At 36.5% G+C, this 15,708-nt stretch overlaps 1 pseudogene; it reads left to right on the forward strand.

The window, feature by feature from the left end:
* The first annotated feature begins 342 nt into the window (after positions 1–342).
* Positions 343–934, forward strand: LOC100020432 (EKC/KEOPS complex subunit TPRKB-like; annotated as a pseudogene).
* The last annotated feature ends 14,774 nt before the right edge of the window (positions 935–15,708 follow it).

The following is a 15,708-nucleotide window of genomic DNA, read 5'->3' on the forward strand; positions in this document are numbered from 1 at the left end:
TTGTCTCTCCCATGAGTTCCTTCAGAAAAGGGGCAGGTTTTTTCTTTGTAACCCCAAGTACTTAGCACAGTGCCTAGAGCATCATTCATTGTTCAGTTGTTTTTCATTTGTATCCGACTCTTCATGACCCCATTTGGGGTTTTCTTGGTGAAGATACTAGAATGGTTTGCCATTTCCTTCTCCAACTCATTTTACAGATAAGGAAACTGAGGTAACCAGAAGTATATGACTTGTCCAGGGTCACACCATTGGTGTCTGAGGCTGGATTAGCCTTCAGAATCTTTGCAGCTGGTTTAAAAACTTCAGTATCATCGGTAGGGGACAAGTTGGAGCTATTGGAAAATGCAATTAACCTATTAACTGGATCTGTTTCCTGAGTGCATGGTAACTGTTCTCTTGTTTCGTGATGTAAAAAATCCTGGAGATTTGAGAAAAAAGGCCATGGAAGATAGCATCATTGACGTGCAACAGTAGTGGTGGATCCATTCCAGTTACTTGTGGCAGCAAACAAAGCCGTCCACTTCCACAAGTTTGGGAAAATGAAGACAAGAACTCTGTACAACGAAATAATTTTCACCCTCTCCCCCAACAACAGCATCTCAGAGGCATTGAGGAAATTTGGCATCTCGGACAACAACACCTCCGTTTTAATCGTGTACATGGAAGAAGGAGAAAAGCGAATGAATCTGGAAGACCTGGTATCTCAGGTGGATGCTCACCAGGTCTCCTTTGACAAGCTTCCAGAAATAACAGACATGATCAGACTAAAATAGACAAGCAAACTGACTCCCAAAGAAGACAAGACTGGGACGTAACTAGAAAGTATCATTTGCAGAATGTCAACTACAGATGTTTTGTGAAGTTAAAAAAAGAAGAAATGTTTTTCTGGCATTATTTTAATGATAATATTTTTGTAGTTTTATTCTTGGAAGTCCCAATGTGTGAATTCTTCAGTAAAGTCCTCTCCTGACAGTCAAAAAAAAAAAAAAAAGAACTCCAGTACCGGGGGAATGACCTTGCAGGAGCATATAACAGGTTCAGTGCTGGACCTCCCAAGTATCTGACACCATTGCAAACTTCTGCTTCCAGCTGGGGCCACCTTATTTCTGTATAGTTGGAAAATCTTGAACTTTTGAATGACGTTCCCCAGAGTTCCTTCTGTATCTCCCAGCATCCCTTTTCCTGTGCCCATCCACATTTGCGTGGTCCCTTTATTGTTAAATAAGTTCTGTATCTCCTCCCTCTTTCTCTCTTCTCCCGTAACCAGGCTGGGTTTTAAGTAGTTACTTTAGTTATTATTAATATTAGTAATTATTAATAATTATTTAACATAAATTGTTAATAAAACTTTATAAAATATAGTAATTGTATATTAATTTTAATCTTTACATTTCTCTATTACAAGATGCTGGGTTTTCCTTCTGGAAGCTTCCAAGAAAGACTGTGCTGCCTGTGGATCCCCCCAAAGGTCTTGGGTGTGAAAAAAAAGTTCCTTTCCTTGTTATATATATATATTTATATTTTTAATTCATTTTTTAAAAAAGGGTTTTAAAAAAACCCTTACCTTCCATCTTGGAATCAATATTGTGTATTAGTTACAAGGCAGAAGATGCTGCCTGTGGATCCCCCCCAAAGGTCTTGGGTGTGAAAAAAAAGTTCCTTTCCTTGATATATATATATATATATATATATATATATATATATATATATATATATATATATATATTTTAATTCATTTTTTAAAAAAACCCTTACCTTCCATCTTGGAATCAATACTATGTATTAGTTACAAGGCGAAGAGTGGTAAGGGCTAGACAATGGGGGTTAAGTGACTTGTCCAGGGTCACAAAGCTAGGAAGTTTCTGAGGCCAGATTTGAACCCAGGACCTCCCATCTCTAGACCTGACTCTCAATCCACTGAGTCACTCAGCTGCCCCTCCTTGTTCTATTTTAGCTTGAACCAAAGAATTAGAAAATCTTTGGTCTGAGCTTCCTCTGAAAATTCAAAAAGAACACCATCATCAATTTCTTTTCCCTATCTGCATTATCATCCTATATTGCTGATTCTGTAGGTCTGTTCCCAGCCTTGAAATTCTAAGAATCCATCCCTTTTAATTGGAGCAGGGACTCTCCCAAACTTCAGTAATTTCAGGTGTCTTAAAAGCCTTCGGGCAAGACTAACCAAGACTTTTGGGTAGAGCTTCCAAGTTAACATGCTTACAGAGTAGTGTGGGTGGCACAGGGGCAGCTGGGTGGCACAGTGGATAGAGCACCCAGCCTGGAATCAGGAAGATAGAAGTTAAAATCTGGCCTCAGACCCTTGCTTGCTGGGTGACCCTTGACAAGTCACTTCACCCTGTTTGTCTCAGTTTCCTCCTCTGTAAAATGAACTGAAAACAAAATGGCAAGCTAGTTCCGTATTTTTGCCAAGACAATTCTTAATTTGGGTCATGAAAAGTAGGCATCGAGGGTTGGACGCCTGCTCTGTTCCTCATTTCCATCCACTCTGCCGCTGCCAGTTTCATTCTTTCATCCCGTGAGAAAATCCTTCCAGTACCGTCCTCTCCTATTGTCTTATTGTGGTGTCATGGTGACCCTGAAATTATGCCAGGGGAGAGCAGGTTTTGCCAGATCCTCACAAGCTCCAAAGACTTTGCGCAAGTCCCTCGCAAGTGCCGACTGCTTAGTCAAGTTCAGGATGGCACACTACAAGTTTAAGTAGCCTTGGGGCCAAGCTGGGCATGGTGGGCTTCAGAGGGGAATACCTACATGTATTAGATCACAGAGGTTTTAAGTACTGAACTCTCTCTCCAAGGGAATTGTCTGACTGGTTTAGACCTTCATGCCCTCCTCTGAGGTGTAAAGAGAGTTGTACTTGGGAAGCCCTGGGTTCAAATACTTTTACTGCCACTTGCTAGTTTTGTGACCATGGTCAAAGACAAGTATCCATTCTGATTCTCAATATTCCCATCTGTAAAATGGGGATAAATAATATAAACAGGGGTAAATAAAATAGAAATAATGTTATTAATAGCTCACATTTATAGAGTCCCTTTAGATTTGCCAAGTGCTTTACATACATTAATCTTATTAGGATCTCATGACAACCTTGTGAGGTAGGCGCTATTATTATCCTCTTTTTATAGATAATGGAAATAGAGAAATTTATTTTAATTAATTAATTCATTCATTCATTTATTCATTCATTTATGTATTTTGGAAATAGAGAAATTTATAAATAACAAGGACATAAGAAGGGACCACCTACTTTCTTTAATAAACTCAAGTCATGTGGCCCAGATGGACTACCTCTTTGGTATTGATCAAATGGGATAATATTTATAAAGTGCTTAGTATGGGTACATAGTAGGTGTTTAATAAATGATTGTTTATTTCCCTTCCCTTTCTCCAGTGTAATGAGAATTTTTTACACCAGGACTCCATTTCCCAGAATTCCACTTTCATCCTCCTGATATGTCCTTTCCAGATAAGTTTCTGTAACTCCGCCCCCTCCATGCGCTTCTCCTGCTATTGAGGTGGGGAAAACTCTTTACTCAGGTTCTTTCTATTTCCTCTACTTCAAGTGATTATTAATAAATCTTATAAAATATAATACTTGGAGTTATTGGATGTTAGTTTTAATTTTACATTTCCCAAATGAAAGACTGGTAAGACAAACGGCTGAGACATTATCAAAGATTTTGGAGGATGGGAGAAGCACCACAGACAAAAAAAAGGGCAGATATTCTAATTTTCCATAAAAGGCAAAGTGAAAACTGGAGAAAGAAATGGCAAATCACTCCGGTATGCTTGCCAAGAAAATCCCAAATGGGGTCACAAAGGGTCTGACATGACTAAAATGACAGAACAACAAGAAAATGGTAGCTGCAAACCACTATTTAGTAAACTCAATCTTCATTCCTGACTTAATTTTAGAGATGTTAAACAAATATTTATAAAATTGCATTGGAAACGATGATCACAAGAAGTCAGCATGATTTCATTAAAAACAAATCATGTGGGGCAGCTAGGTGGCTCAGGGGATAGAGAGCCAAGTCTATAGAGAAGAGGTCCTGGGTTCAAATCTGACCCCAGACACTTCCTTGCTGTGTGACCCTGGGCAAGTCATTTAATCCTAATTACCTAATTGTTACAACTCTTCTGCCTTGGAACCAATATTTAGTATTGATTCTAAAATGGAAGGTAAGAGTTTAAAATATAATTTTTTAAAATAATAATTGGATAAACCTATCAAATTGATTACCCTTTTAAGGAGTAGAAGAGGGGAGAGAGAATTTGAAAATAAAAATTTTAGAAAATTAGTGTTAAAATTTTTTTTATATGTAATTGAGAAAAAATAAAATACATTCAAACAGTTGGGTAACCCTCCCAATTTATTTCTATGATATGAATATAATCTTGATTCCTAAATTAGAGAAAGAAAAAGCAGAAAAAAATTATATACCAATATCCTCAATAAATACTGACACAATATTATCAAGCAGATTATAACAATATGTAAGAAAAAGTTTGAAGATTGATTAGTTTGGGTTTATGCCATGAATAGAATTGAACACATAAAGAAGACTATTAATACAGCAAGCCATGCTAGTAACAGAAATTAAAAAAAAAACAAACTATTTTATCAATAGATGCTGAAAAGACTTTGGACAAAATCCAACCCTCATTTCCATTTAAAAAAAAACTCTAGAAATCATAGGAATAAGTAGATATTTTCTTAACATAGTAAATAACATTTAGCTAAATCCAAGAGTAACCATCATAAGTAAAGTTAGAATGCCCATTATCAACATTACTAGTTAATCTAATATTAGAAGTACTAGTTATAACAATGACAACATTTAAAAAATGAGAGAACATAGACATAGAAACAAAATTACAATATTTTTTGCTGATGATATAGTGGTGTACTTAAAGAAGCCTAAAGAATCAACTAAAAACTAACTCAATAACTTCAACAAAGTTTCAGATATAAATCTATATATTATCATCAGAATTCCTATATATCACCAACAAAATCCAGCAGATAGATCTAGAAAGAGAAATTCCATTGAAAATAATTTTAGAAATTATAAAACATTTGGGAGTATATCTCTCATGTTTTTCAGGAAACCTGTTCTAATAGATTTATTTGCAAAAAATGTAAATAATTGTAGAAAAATCAATTGCTTATGGATAAGTTATGCTAACATAAGAAAAATGAAAATAATGATGACATTAATTTATTCAGTGCTGTACCAATCAAAGAAATTTCATAGATCTAGGAAAAATAATAATGGAGTTTGTGAAAAAGAATAAAAGGCCCCAAATCTCAAGGAGAATTATTAAAAATATGTAGGAAGGGGCTTTATCATTACCAGATCTCAAACAATACTGTGAAGTAGCACTTTTAAAACAATTTCATACTGATTTTTAAACATAAAGGAGCAAATAGTGGCACAGTGTTCAGTAAACCCAGAGATTCCAGTTCCTAGGCTGAAAGGACTCCCTGTTTGCCAAAAATTTCTGAGAAAACTGGAAAGTAGTATGACTGAAAATAGATTTAGACCAACATCTCACATCATTCACCAAGATAAGCTCTAAATAGATACATGACCTAGATATAAAAGGTCATGTCATAAAGAGATGAGAGGAGCAAGGAAGGAATTACTTTTTATGTTATGAATAGAAGGATGAGAGAGTATCACACAAGATAAAATGGACAATTTTGATTATGTAAAATTTTAAAGTTTGGTAATGAGTAGAAGAAAACCAGATAAATGGGGAAAAAATCTTTGCAACAAATTTCTCTAATGAAAGTGTCATATCCAAGATATATAATATAAGGTACTTCATTCACATTTTTAAGAGTAAGAGCCATTCCCCATTAGATAAATGGTTGAAGGATATTAATGGGAAGTTTTTAAAGAAAGAAATCTAAGTTATCCACTGAGGTGGAATAATATAAAGTATGCATAGTTGTGAAAGGGTTCTTTCAAGAGTATGTTCTATGTGTAACTCTTGGAATTTACAATACACGTGGGGAGTCAGAACACTGAATTTTGAATTAGAAATCTGATTTTGAATCCCAACTCTGTGACTTGATAATTGTGCTCTTTCAAGGAGGTCATGACTAAGTCCCAAAACTTATGTAAAATGAGAGGATCAGAATATATGATCTTTCAGCGCTAAATCTGTATTTTCATCTTCTAAGAAGAACAAATAAACAATTACTTTCATTTATGATGTATTCATTTTAAATTAAACAATATCCTTTACTTAAAAAAAGAAATCTAAGTTGTCAATAACCATATGAAAAAAATGCTCTAAATGACTAATAATTAGAGAAATGAAAATTAAAGCAATTTGGAGGGTTTCACTTTTACCTATCAGTGGCAAAGATGACAAAAGAAAGAATAAATGGTAGGGTTGTCAGAAAATGTGAATTGGTCTAGCCATTCTGTAAAGCCTCCATAGTCACTGAACTTTACATACTCTTTAATCCAGCTATACCTCTGCTAAGTCTATACCCCAAAGAACTAAAAGAAAGAGGAAAGAGATCTATATGTACTAAACTATTTATATTAGCTCATTTCATGGAAGCCCAAACTGGAAATTGCAAAGATGTGCTCCAATTGGGTAACAGCTATTATTATGATTGTGCCTTCATTTTTTTTAAAAGGACCAATGACACCATAGGGTGATCTCTTCATTTGTGCATGAATTGGACTTAAGAGAGGCAGAGTTGAATAAAATCTTGGGCATCATGGTCTCTCCCAGAATTATCTAAGTCCAGAGGGAAAACAAAAGTCAGAACAACTAGTGATGGCCTAGGATGGCATTTTCGATGTCTGACCAAGCTCTAAGTGCTTTATATGCTCCCTAGTGCTGGAATAAATTGTTCTCATCTGCCCATTCTGCCAGAACACCCTGTAATGGCATCTGGATAATAGTCTAATGTATTATGGAGTATTTATGCAATAGAATATTTTTATGTCACAAAAACGATGGACCATTTCAGAGGAAGACCCTTATAAACTCATGCAGAGTGAAGTAAATAGAACTAGAACAATTTATAACTTATAGAAAAAAGGTGAATTAAAAGAATCTTGAATTTTCATTTCATCCCTTAAAAATTGGTAAAAGTTGACAACACAGGGACACTGAATATTGGTGCTGTGGGCAGACAAGTATATTGTCGGTGAGGTTGGGAATTAGCATAACCATTTGGGAAATCTGTTTGAAATTATGCCATAAAAATGACTCAACCGTTGTGGAAAGGAAACAAGACTGACAGTCGGCGGGGGTATCTCTCTCCTTTGCTTCACTGAGCAATATTCCCTCTCTCCCCTCAACTCCTCCATACCCTGCTACAAACCTTCCGTTATCCCCCGTTTTTCCAATCCCCCCAACTTCCTCAAAAAATATTACACAGTCAATATATCCCTTGGAAATCTAATCCTCTTTGAGCTCATAGCCCAAAGGGATCAAAGTCAGTAACAACATGGTAGATGCCCACCAAGTGGGAGATCAGATATCTTGAGCCAAGCACATTGCAGTATAGGAATAAAGGGGGATATTGTACAGTAAGAAATGACCAAAAGGAATGGAGAGAAACATGGGAAAGCTTGAATGAACTGATATAAAATGAATTGAGTAGACCTGAAAGAAGACAATAATTATTGTCAAGTTAAAAAAAATCATGGAAAAGAAGTCACACTCGGGGCAATTGAAAGACCAGTAAGGGGCCCAGAGAACAGATAATGAAACATATTCTCAGTGGGCTCACCCCACATTGCCAGGGATCTTGTTAGGTAAGATTTCTGCTCAACTAATAAAAATGAAAAGGATGAATTCACAACCAAATGAAGAGGAAATTAAAGCAATTATTCAGAGTTATTTTGCCCAATTATATCCCAATGAATCTGACAATCTAAGCAACATAGATGAATATTTTAAAAATATAAACTGTCCAGATTAACAGAAAAAAGAGTACTTAAACCCGATTCAGAAAAAGAAATTGAAAGAGGCATCAATTAATTTCCTAAGAAAAAGGAAGTAAATTCTACCTAACATTTAAAGAACAATTGATTCCAATACTACATAAAGTATTTGGAAAAATAGTTAAAGAAAGAATTCTACCAAATTCTTTTAGGACACAAATATGATACCAATAACTAAACCAGGAAGAGAAAAACAGAGAATGAAAACTATAAACCAGTCTTCCTAATGAATAAAATACTAGGAAGGAGATTACAAAAATATATCACCAAGAACATATACTATGGCCTTTTTTTTTTAACTTTGACCTGGTTTTATACCAGGAAGGTAGAGATGGTTTAATAATAGAAAAGCTATCAGCATAATTGTTTGACTAATAGTTTGACTAATAATAATTGACTGACTTTATTACAAGGAAAGGACTTACAAGGACTTTATTACAAGGAAAGATCCAATTGTTGGGGGTGGGGGTGGGGGTGGGGAAGAAGCTGTTTCTAGAAACGACTGTAATCAATAAAGCTTATTTAAAAAAAAAACTTGTGATCTCAGACATGGCTTCTGAGAATGATAGCTCATGCTTATATATCACGTTAAGGTTTGCAAAATGCTTTATCTGGGTTGCTTTATTTGATCCTCAACACAACCTTGTGAAGAAGGTTATAAAATTGTCCTAATTTTACAGATGAGGAAACTGAGACCCAGAGAGGGTAATTTGCTCTGAGAATCCTAGCTGGTAAATATCTGAGGCTAGATTTCAACTCAGAATTGCCTAAGTCCAAATCCAATGCTCTATCCTCTGAGTCACCTTGTCCTGCCATTTTCTGCCCTAATTGGACCACATGAATAATATTGTGTTCTTGTGGTTAGTTCTGGGCCCTGTGGTTTGGGAAAAACATTGAAGAGTGGGACAAATTCTGGAGAAGGTGTGGAAAGGAAACTAGAAATAAGTTCTGAACTTTCTGCCACTGTGTTGGAACAAACAACAGTGGGAATATCAAGAGAGAAGAAAATTTTAAGACTGACAGTTGGTGGGGGAAGGAGAAACTGGGAGTGGCAGTTGGGTCTTGTGATTAGCACTTCCTTCCTGCTGGTTTTACTTCCTTCCTGGGGTTGGAGGTGGGAGGAGCTGGTTTAGCCCAGTCAGGAGTGGAGTGACTCTACTTGGTTCAGCCTGAAGATTCAGGCCCAACCAGCTTTGAAGATTAGAACTTTCCTTGGTTGTTTGCTGTCTGCTGCTAAGATTCTGCATTTGACAAAGCTAGGACAGATATAGAGTAGACAGGAGTGGGAGAAACCCTCCACCAGCCTGTGAGGCCTGGCCTCAGCTCTGAAGCTGAGAAAAAACTCCAACCTTATTTAGGGACATCCCTTGCCCCTCTTTACTGATACCTCTCCAATCCAAACTGGTTATTAAACTTTATCTTATTTGAATTCAGTCAGATAAATGGACTATCTTTTCTGGGGCATAGAGGGAGCTAAACATCAGTTCAGTCATTCAAAGACAAATAGTCCTTATTGGACCCCTGCTGCTTCCTCTCAGCAGGGGGCATCGCTCTCCTTTGCATCATTGAACAATATTCCCTCTCTCCCATCAACTCCTCCATACCCTGCTACAAACCTTTCTTATTCCCTGTTCTTTCACTCCTTCCATCTTTTCCCAATAAATATTAGAAAAGGCAACTAGAATAAGTCATTGTTGGTCAGTCATTTTTTTAGTCCATTTGGGTTTTCTTGTTGGAGATATTGGAGGTTTGCTATTTCCTTTTCCAGCTCATTTTATAGATGAAGAAATGGAAGCAAATAGGGTGAAATGATTTGCTCAGGATCACCCAGCTAGTAAGTGTCTGAGGCCAGATTTGAACTTGGGAAGATAAGTCCTCCTGACACCATTCTATCCAGAGCCATCTAGCTGCTCAAGAGTCTCAAGATCATCTGGAAAAAAAATATGGATGTTGAGTTTGCTTGAAGGAAATAGGACTTGTAAGGAACATGATGGTGGTCTTCAAGAAACTGAAAGGATGTCTTTTTTATGAATAGTTGCAAAATAATCACCAGTGTAATATAAAAACAACAGGCAATAATTATTGATGAAGTAAAAAATGAAACAAATCTCCCAGCTCTCAAGTATACATTCCACCAACATTGAAAGAATTCAGAACTCTAATCAATGCAGTAACTAATCATGCCTCTGAGGATAATGAATAAATTATGACTTCCACCCAAGGTTTGTTGAGAAATGTTGAAGAACTAGCCTTTACACATACACACAATACACCCAACACATTAAAATTTTAAAGTTTAATCTGCATTATTAACATTTTCCCCACCACTTTATGAAGCTTAGACAATCAACAAACAATAAATTAAGCCCTAATTTGTGACATTTGCCAATTTCCATGGTGTAAATGCTCACAATGAAAATATAACAATCCATTCTTTCATGGTGGTTCCAGCACACACTCTGCTTCAGAAGTATATTGGACTCCAAGGTCCAGAATGAAATTGTCAGACCAGGGCAATTTGCTCACTTGTTTCATTGAACTGTGATTTGTTACAAGCAATGTTCTCTTGATAGTCATTGGAAAGTAATAATAATGAAGAGAATAAATGCTATTAAAATATATAGTAAATGATATATATTGTATATTCTAATGTATAACACATATATCATAAATAACAATAAATTACATTAAATATATAACATTTATTATATAATATAAAGTATAATACACATAATATTTTCTAAATAATATATAAAAATAATAATAAATAAATGCCATTAAAATAAAAAAGAGAAAGGCTGCAATGTAGGAAAATGTTTTGCATGATCACAGCAGTATAACTTAGATCGAATTACGTTCTGTCTTAGAGAGTGGGGAGGGAAGGTAAGGACAGAATTTGAAACTCAAAATTTTAGAAAATGAAAGCTAACAATTATTTTTATGTATAATTTACATGCAAATAAGATATTATAATTTTTAAAAGAAAGTTTGCATTAGAGAAGAGAGATAGGTTGCTTTGACTTGATCCAAGTTGCAAAGGGGAAAATTTCTCAAATACTCACAGAATCATAAATCCAGAATTAAATGGAACCCTAGAAGAAGGCATCTAGGCCAATTCCTTTATTTTAAAGGGGAGAGAACTGAGACCCAAAAAGGTTGTTTGACTTGTCCATTACACATACGAAGCATCTGAGATAGGATTCTGGGGAGGTAAATGGCAATAAGAGTGCTGGTCATGAAATCAGGAGGCCCTGAGTTAAAATCCAGCCTCAGACACCAAGACCCTGGGCATGTCCCTTAACCCTGTTTGCCTCAGTTTCCTCATATGTAAAATGAGCTAGAAAAGGAAATGGCAAACCCCTCCAGTATCTTTGCCAGAAACAATCCCAAATGGGATCACAAAGAGTTGGACATGACTGAAACAAGGAACAAAAACAAGCAGTTGTTGGATTTCTATCCATTGGCTCCATAGATCTTTGATCTCATCCATGTGAATATTCCCTTCTGTGACACAGATTGCAAACCCAGTCATGCCTTTTCATCCTGGGCAACTCTTTCACTGGCTTTCATCCCAACCCATGGAAGGAAAATTTTCTAGAGGTTTAATTTATTATACATTGCAAAGGAAAAGTCAGTTGAACCAAAATCAAGATTTTCTCTTTTACATGTTCTATTTTATATAAGGAAAGGTTCGTTTTATTTGGTGTTTGTTAACTTTTGAATTAAAAAAATGTTTTAAAATGTATATATATTTGAAAATATATACTCTATATAATATAGTATAATATAACATATAAAATATATAATGTATTATAATATATAAAATATATAATATATTATGATATAATATATAAATATGTAATATATTATGATATAATATATAAAATATGTAATGTATTATAATAGATAAATATGTAATGTATTATAATATGATATATAAGATATGTAATTTATTATAATATATGTAATATAATATGTAAATATTATATATATATATATACACATATTTCCCCCCCCTTGGAAAAGAGTAACTTCCTTTCAATGAGAGCTGTCTAAAAGTAGAATGGGTTGCCCTGGGAAATAATGTGTTCTTGTCACCAGAAGGCTTCAAGGAAAGGCTGGTTGCCCATTTTTCAGATATATTACAGCAGAGATTCTTTTAATGCTATTGATGGGTCTAAGTGGTCTTTTCCAACTCTGAAATTCTATGACACCTGCAGGAACACACCTCAGGCTTGTTTTGAGGATCTAAGGAGAGATTTATGCATATGGGGTGTCTACACACCTCAAGGTGCCATCTGGGTGTCATTAGCGCCCCTCCTTGTCATGCTTCACTGAGGCAGAGTGGAGGCTTGTGTACATATTCTGTCCCAGATGGCAAAGTCTTGGTGTGGTGTGATTACTGAAAATGGAGGAGGCCTTGGAGGCCTTCTTCCCCAGGGTACTGCTCAAGACCATGCAGCCTTATGTAGGCATTGTTGATGGCGCTTGTTATCCACAGCCAGAAATAAAAAAAGCATGGGGTGGAGGAATTCTCCTGAGTCCTCCCTTCGATGTTCCCCCTGGTTCCCCAACCCCATCCTCCTGATCAGAGAATATAAACAGCCTCATTAGCCACCGCGTAATGCTTTGGGTCCAGGTATACGGTGCCTTTCTTGCACAAGGAGTCCCCAAAGCCCCTTTGCTTTTCTCTGAGACATCGATGATGGACCTGCTACGGTCGCCCAGAGCACTTGTCTGGTGTATCTGGAGAATTCATAAGTTTGTTGTCCCTTGATGTGGTTCCTGTGGATACCAGCCAAGTTTCCCTGGAGGGGTCAGATCTTCTGCATTTGGGAAGAAAACAATATAATCTCTTGCTTTAAATCATTCTCCCTCATTTCCTCTTTTCACTGTCAAGACGGCTAGTAGAGAGGGCATTGGTTCTTATAGGTGGACCCCATGGAATTGTCCAATGGAATTGCATTTGGTTTTACTGGGATTCTGAGAATGTCTTTGGGCTAAGTTGAAATTTCATTATAACAATCCTTGGGTAAAAAAAAAAATCTGACCTGTTTTCTTCTAGGAAAACCTCAACTTCTCAGCATAGAAGTTAAAGCCCTCCATAATTTGGCTCCTGGCTCCCTTTTTGATCTTCTTTCATTTTATTCTCCCATCATACAATCTGCTTTAGGCAAGCTGGATGACTAGCTGACCCCCGAACTCATCCTGTACATTCTATTTTCTGTACATTCATTGTTTTTCTTTTTCAATGTTCAAAAAAACATGCATGTTTTCCTCCCTACCCCAGAAAATTTTAAAGAAATTTAATTTAATTTATTTAAAATTTAATTTAAAAGAAATGAAATTTAATTTAAAAAATTTAAATTTAATTAAATTTAAAAGAAATTTTAAATTGAAAAGAAAAACAGAACCCTTTGTAACAAACATGCCCCAAGTCAAACAGAACAAATTCCTACAATGGCTACGTCCAAAAGTATCTATTTGTCCTTTGAGTCCATCATCTTCTTCTTGGGATCTTCAGTGGTCCTTTGGAATCATGGTAGGTATGAAATAAAAATCCTTCCTAGGGGGCACCTGGGTGGCTCAGTGGATTGAGAGCCAGGCCTGGAGACAGGAAGTCCTGGGTCCAAATCTGGCCTTAGACACTTCCTAGCTATGTGACCCTGGACAAGTCACTTGACCCCTATTGCCTAGCCCTGGACACTCTTCTGCTTTAGAACCAATACATAGTATTAATTCCAAGATGGAAAGTAAGGGTTAAAAAAAAAATCCTTCCTAAATGGATGGGAGATGATAACCACCCACTTAGGGACCTCTTCAGGGCCAATAAAGCATAAAACCCCTTGGGCTCTAGAAACAAAGTTTATTTTTTATAATAGGAGTAAAGGGGAAATGCTAAGTAGGTCCCTAAAACTATAGATCTAACCTCAACCCAACCTCTCTCACCTCACGGTGAATTATTTCTTCTTGAGAATTCGCTCAAGCTACTCTAAACTCCTTACCTTTAACTAAGACCCAGAAAACCTGGCTATCTGACTATCCTACTATACTAATTAGTATGGATTATCAAAAAGATAATGAGGAAGGACTCAGATATTAACCCTTATCTAAAGTCTGGGGTTGTTCCTAGGTACACCCAGAGTCCCAGAAGGCCAAACTCTGGGGTTTACCATCACTAAGTGGATTTCTGACACATGGATCTCAGGCAGATGGTCTCTGTACTTCAGGGAAAAAGCAGTCCACTCCAAGGCAAACTCTCAAACACAGGAGTCACTAACCTTTCCACAAGATTAGGATTTCTAAGGGAAAATTGCCAGAGCAAAGATCTACCTTCCAGCTCAGTCAGCCAGATCCAGAGAGAGAGTGACAGTTAAAAAACAGTCAAAACATCCAAGATCCCCTACACCAAGATAAATTCAAAATGGGTGAGTGACTTAAACATAAAGAAGGAAACCATAAGTAAATTGGGTAAACACAGAATAGTATACATGTCAGACCTTTGGGAGGGGAAAGGCTTTAAAACCAAGCAAGATATAGAAAGAATCACAAAATGTAAAATAAATAATTTTGACTATATCAAACTAAAAAGCTTTTGTACAAACAAAACCAATATAACTAAAATCAGAAGGGAAACAACAAATTGGGAAAAAATCTTCATAGAAACCTCTGACAAAGGTTTAATTACTCATATTTATAATGAGCTAAATCAATTGTACAAAAAATCAAGCCATTCTCCAATTGATAAATGGGCAAGGGAAATGGATAGGCAGTTCTCAGATAAAGAAATCAAAACTATTAACAAGCACATGAAGAAGTGTTCTACATCTCTTATAATCAGAGAGATGCAAATCAAAACAACTCTGAGGTATCACCTCACACCTAGCAGATTGGCGAACATAACAGCAAAGGAAAGTAATGAATGCTGGAGGGGATGTGGCAAAGTAGGGACATTAATTCATTGCTGGTGGAGTTGTGAACTGATCCAACCATTCTGGAGGGCAATTTGGAACTATGCCCAAAGGGCGACAAAAGAATATCTACCCTTTGACCCAGCCATAGCACTGCTGGGTCTGTACCCCAAAGAGATAATGGACACAAAGACTTGTACAAAAATATTCATAGCTGCACTCTTTGTGGTGGCCCAAAACTGGAAAACGAGGGGATGCCCATCAATTGGGGAATGGCTGAACAAACTGTGGTATATGTTGGTGATGGAATACTATTGTGCTCAAAGGAATAATAAAGTGGAGAAGTTCCATGGAGACTGGAACAACCTCCAGGAAGTGATGCAGAGCGAGAGGAGCAGAACCAGGAGAACATTGTACACAGAGACTAATACACTGTGGTATAATCGAACGTAATGGACTTCTCCATTAGTGGCGGTGTAATGTCCCTGAACAACTTTCAGGGATCCAGGAGAAAAAAAAACACCATTCATAAGCAAAGGATAAACTATGGGAGTGGTAACACCGAGAAAAAGCAACTGCCTGAATACAGAGGTTGAGGGGACATGACAGAGGATAGACTTTAAATGAACACTCTAATGCAAATACTATCAACAAAGCAATGGGTTCAAATCAAGAAAACATCTAATGCCCAGTGGACTTACGCGTCGGCTATGGGGGGTGGGGGGGAGGAAAAGAAAATGATCTATGTCTTTAACGAATAATGCTTGGAAATGATCAAATAAAATATATCAAAA

This window comes from Monodelphis domestica, chromosome 1 (assembly GCF_027887165.1).
Source record: "Monodelphis domestica isolate mMonDom1 chromosome 1, mMonDom1.pri, whole genome shotgun sequence".
Classification (NCBI taxonomy): domain Eukaryota; kingdom Metazoa; phylum Chordata; class Mammalia; order Didelphimorphia; family Didelphidae; genus Monodelphis; species Monodelphis domestica.